Source organism: Schistocerca nitens, chromosome 1, assembly GCF_023898315.1.
Source record: "Schistocerca nitens isolate TAMUIC-IGC-003100 chromosome 1, iqSchNite1.1, whole genome shotgun sequence".
NCBI classification, from domain to species: Eukaryota; Metazoa; Arthropoda; class Insecta; order Orthoptera; family Acrididae; genus Schistocerca; species Schistocerca nitens.
In genome coordinates, this window is record NC_064614.1 from 110,983,678 (window position 1) to 110,989,538 (window position 5,861).

Here is a 5,861-nt window from a genome sequence, read left to right on the forward strand (position 1 = left end):
GACCCCGCCGGGAATTGAACCCGGGAACCCGGGCGTGGGAAGCGAGAACGCTACCGCACGACCACGAGATGCGGGCTGTCGGCTACACGCAGCAACACATGGGGCGCCAGCAACCCAGTCTGCGGCAGGTCGTTGGTTCGATCCTCTGAGGCTGACGTGGGGTCCACTCTTCAGCTCGCTACCGCAGGCAGTCGTCTCGGCTCCCGACACACGCTGGAGACTTCCCGAGGTGAGGGCCGCAGATTTGGACACTGGCTCACAGGTGGTCGTTGCACTGCGATCTCAGCTACGCCAGTGAGGAAGAAGCAGCTGCGGGAACGGCCTACGGCTCCCGGCGGAGCAGCGCAGAAACAACGAGGACGATAGCCACTGAGTCGGCAGCTGGCGCAGCCATTCTGACGTGATCGGAACTCTGCAGCTGGCGTACAGGGCCGACTCGACACAGCACGTTGCACTGGGTCGCTGTGGAAGTGGTCTCAGCATTGGAGGACCCTGTGATGCGGACAGAGGTGAACAGGGCGCTGTAGGGAAAAAACAATAAATCATTTGGAAAGTTCTTGCCGAGTCTTAATACGGCATCTCCTGGCACCCATCCACTACATTTGGTGTCTTCCTGTTACATTTGGTCGTCCTGATACATTCAGTGGCATAGATCGCCACAACAGTTGATATGAAACTTCCTGGCAGATTAAAACTGTGTGCTGGACGGAAACTCGAACTCGGGACAAAGCCATGTCTTGGCAGTATCCTTTCTTCCAGGAGCGCAAGTTTTGCAAGTTTCGCAAGAGAGATTCTGTGAAGTGTGGAAGGTAGGAGACGAGATACTGGCGGATGTCAATCTGGGAAAAAGGGGTGTGAGTCGTGCTTGGGTAGATCATTTGGTAGAGCACTTGCCCACGAAAGGCAAAGGTCCCGAGTTTGAGTCTCGGTCTGGCACACAGTTTTAATGCTTGGAGACCGTTTTGCAGCCATTAAAGGATTTCATGTTCCCAAACAACAATGCTTCGTATCACTGGGCCACAGTTATTTGTGACTGGTTTGAAGAACATTCTGGACAGTTTTAGAGAATGATTTGGCCACCCATATCGCCCAACATGAACCCCATCGAACTTTTATGGAACATAATCCAGAGGTCAGTTCGTGCACAATATCCTGATCCGGGAATACTTTTCGCAGTTATGGACAGCTACTGAGGAAGATTTACTCAAAATTTCTGCAGAGGTATTCAACGATGTGTTGAGTCCATGCGACGTCGAGCGAGTTGCTGCACTACTTCGAGCAAAAGGAGTTCCGACACAATATTGGGACGTATCCCATGACTTTTGTCACCTCAGTGTGTAGGAAGGGGAGTAATGGCGATTTGCACAAGAAAATTGATGTATCAGAGAAAAATAGTAGAATTATGTTCTACGGCCATCTGCTTCAGATGAACGAAAACAGGATATCTGAGAGAATTTTTGAACATGTCAGAAATATTGCTCGTGCAAGTGGATCCAAGAAATAAGAAGCGAGTTGAAAGAGATTAAGATTGTAGAACATGAAGTTTCAAATTGAGATACGTTTCTCCAGAGAAAACCAGAAAATGAAACTGGAGAAAGTTAGGAAACCACAACATCTTGCTCGAACGAAAAACATGGAAAAAGCAGCAGTGAAATCAAAAGTAATTATTTACACCGTACGTCCGAAAAGTTTGGAGACTAATTTTATTGCGTGAAATGATAATTAAACCAAGACCCTAAGCTGTCGACATGCGTTGATATGCATCAACGGGGACAGTTGAAAATGTGTGCCCCGACCGGGATTCGAACCTGGGATCTCCTGCTTACGTTGCAGACGCTATATCTCTCTTTTTATTTTTGGTAATCCGTTCAAGTCTATCGTTTATTACAGAGAGCACGCAGCCATCTGACCGAACACGCTGAGCTACCGTGCCGGCGAGACCCACATTCCCAACTTTATGTCCACACACTACATTCGTAGTGCCCGGACATGTCCGAAAAGAACAGATACCATCTCCATATAGTTAAGGCTGACCGGCCATTGACCTTCTTCTTCTGTGCTGGATGCACACGGATTGCCTGGGGTAGGGACACTACGAATGTAGTGTGTGGACATTAAGTTGGGAATGTGGGTCTCTCGGCGAACGTGCAAGGGATAAATCCCTGCAGTCGCACTGTCCTTTGTGCCCTCAGTGGTAACGTGCTCGCTTCCCATGCAAGCAGGCCCGGGTTCGACTCGCGGCAGGGTTGGGGATTTTCTGCGCCAGCACGGTAGCTCAGCGTGTTCGGTCAGAGGGTTCAGCTACCCTGTGTCATAAAAAACTGAGTGAACGGATCAACGAACACCTGAACGAGTGTCATCGGACGTCCGCCACGAACAAATTCAACGAACAGTATAGAACAAAATAAGATCAACTATATATATATATATATATATATATATATATATATATATATATATATATATATATGGATAGAGCGTCTACCATGCAAGCAGAAGATCCCGGGTTCAAGTCTCGGTGGGGGCATACATTTTTAACTGTCCCCGTGTCGACAGCTTAGGGTCTTGATTTAATTATCATTTCATTCTAAGAGAGCTGCATGGTCACGAATGGTATCTGTTCTTTCGGAAATGTCCGGAAGAACAGGTACCACCTTCATATTAAATGATGACTCACTGACAACCTGAGCTGCCGACAGGTGTTGTTGATATACCTCGATGTGGACAGCTGAAAATGTGTGCCCCGACCGGGGCTCGAACCCGGGACCTCCTGCTTACATGGCAGACGCTCTATCCATCTGAGCCACCGAGGGCACAGATGAATAGCGCGACTGCAGGGACTTATCCCTTGCACGCTTCCCGTGAGACTCACATTCCCAACTGTCCACAATTCTACATATGTACACCATCTGTGCCATCGGTGGCTCAGATGGATAGAGCGTCTGCGATGTAAGCAGGAGATCCCGGGTTCGAGTCCCGGTCGGGGCACACATTTTCAGCTGTCCACATCGAGGTATATCAACACCTGTCGGCAGCTGAGGTTGTCAGTGAGTCATCATTTATTCCAGGGAAGAGCTGCACGGTCATCAACAGTAACTGTTCTTTCGAGAACAAGTTACTATCTTCATATATACATCTTCATATTATTTTATCGCAGGTGTATAAGCGAATCAGCACAGTAACTACGGTGGCACCTTGAGCTAACAACTGTAAACAACAGATGTGCTTTCGACCAATCAGTTGGGAGCAGGCAGTATCAAGTAATGGATATGCTTTCAAAGTGTGTCATATTCTCGACACACTATAGGTAGAACAGCGACCAATACAATACTGAAAAAGTATATGTTCTATTCTATAGTAACAGTTTATTTATTTTGCCTGCTGGCCACCAGTTTCGGTACACAGTACCATCCTCTGTCCATTCCCTGGTACGTAGTCGACACGCACCAAGTAGGTGTGTCAAACGCTACTTCACTGTTGTGACTGAGGATGGTACTTTTATTACGGATAAAGATTTACTATGTGATTGCGGGCAGATTATAATGTCCACAAGAAGTGTACTGTGAAAGGTCAGATAACCCCACACTCGAACTCAGCAACTCTGTATGCTGGTAGCAGGACGGCCCAACTCTAGGTATGAGTCAACGAGGGTGGCGTTCCTGGCCCTAATCGAAATCATCAGTCCTGTGAACAGCAGCAAGTCGCCAACATCCGTGCAAATCACACAGTGTTACATCTGCGTAGCTCGAGTTATTCACCGAAACGAAAAATAAGTCAAAAAGTCAAGTTTTGGAACCTATTTTTAGTGAGTTTAGTAATATACATTTAATCTGCGATGGATATAAATCCAAACAGTACAGAAGAGTTCCAGGAAATGAAGAACGTAGATGACGATGCTGTGGTAAAAATTCGCGATATTATGTTAAGCTACTCGCAGTAGGCAGTGAGAACGTATTTTCTTGCTTGGAAGGCATCCATGACCAAACACCAGTTCCAGAACTTTTGTTAAACATGAGAATGTTATCGAATTCTCTTAAAAGGCGAGACCATCAAAGCATATACACGAAGAAATAGATTACATTCCGACAAACGTGAATACATTAACGAGGAAGCATGTAAGGTATATTCGCAACAAACTTACTCACGCTCTTTTGATGAGTATGCCGAAACTAGCAAAATCCGCGATGGAAATCTAGGTTGCCTTGTCGCAGATGGAGGTGACGACTACAATAATTATGTGGAAATTGTCATGTTGTATTTTCGACTGACTGCAGTCTGCAATACTTGAGTCAGCAGGAAACTACACCACTGGCCATTGAAATAGCTGCACCAAGACGAAATGCAGATGATAAACGGGTATTCATTGGACAAATATATTATACTAGAACTGACATGCGATTACATTTTCACGCAATTTGGGTGCATAGATCCTGAGAAATCAGTACTCAGAACAACCACCTCTAGCCGTAATAACGGCCTTGATACGCCCGGGCATTTAGTCAAACAGAGCTTCAATGGCGTGTACAGGTACAGCTGCCCATGCAGCTTCAACACGATACCACAGTTCATCAAGAGTAGTGACTGGCGTATTGTGACGAGCCTGTTGCTCGGCCACCCGACGTTTACAGTTGGTGTGAGATCTGGAGAATGTGCTGGCCGGGGCGGCAGTCGAACTTTTTCTGTATTCAGAAAAGCCCGTACAGGACCTGCAACATGCAGTCGTGCATTATCCTGCTGAAATTTTGGGTTTCGCAGGGATCGAATGAAGGGTAGAGCCACGGGTCGCAACACATCTGAAATATAACGTCCACTGTTCAAAGTGCGTCAATGCGGACAAGAGGTGACAGAGAGGTGTAGCCAATGGCACCCCATACCATCACGCCGGGTGATACGCCAGTATGGCGATGACGAATACACGCTTCCAATGTGCGTTCACAGGGATGTCGCCAAACACGGATGCGACCATCGTGATACTGTAAACAAAACCTGGATTCATCCGAAAAAATGACGTTTTGCCATTCGTGCACCCAGGTTCGTCGTTGAGTACACCATCGTAGGCGCTCCTGTCTGTGATGCAGCGTCAAGGGTAACCGCAGCCATGCTCTCCGAGCTGATAGTCCATGCTGATGCAAACGTCGTCGAACTGTTCATGCAGATGGTTGTTGTCTTGCAAACGTCCCCATCTGTTGACTCAGGGATCGACACGTGGCTGCACGATCCGTTACAGCCATGCGGATAAGATGACTGTCATCTCGACTGCTAGTGATACGAGGCCGTTGGGATCCAGCACGGCGTTCGGTATTACCCTCCTGAACCCACCGATTGCATATTCTGCTAACAGTGATTGGATCTCTACCAACGTGAGCAGCAATGTCGCGATACGATAAACCGCAATCGCGATAGGCTACAATCCGACCTTTATCAAAGTCGGAAACGTGATGGTACGCATTGCTCCTTACAAGAGGCATCACATCAACGTTTCACCAGGCAACGCCGGTCAACTGCTGTTTGTGTATGAGAAATCGGTTGGAAAGTTTCCTCATGTCAGCACGTTTTAGGTGTCGACACCAGCGCCAACCTTGTGTGAATGCTCTGAAAAGCTAATCTTTTGCATGTCACAGCATCTTCTACCTGTCGGTTAAATTTCGCGTGTGTAGCACGTCATCGTCGTGGTGTAGCGATTTTAATGGCTAGTAGTGTATAATTACTGCATGTCTTGAGTTATGACAATATTTGTGTTTTAGCCGGCCGGAGTGGCCGAGCGGTTAAAGGCGCTACAGTCTGGAACCGCGCGACCGCTACGGTCGCAGGTTCGAATCCTGCCTCGGGCATGGATGTGTGTGATGTCCTTAGGTTAGTTA

At 47.4% G+C, this 5,861-nt stretch overlaps 1 non-coding gene across 1 annotated transcript; it reads right to left on the reverse strand.

Annotated features, from left to right (window-relative positions):
• Positions 1-2,739: 2,739 nt before the first annotated feature.
• On the reverse strand, positions 2,740-2,814 carry Trnat-ugu (transfer RNA threonine (anticodon UGU)). Its single transcript has one exon. It is a non-coding gene; the product is annotated as a tRNA-Thr (tRNA).
• Between the last annotated feature and the right edge of the window lie 3,047 nt (positions 2,815-5,861).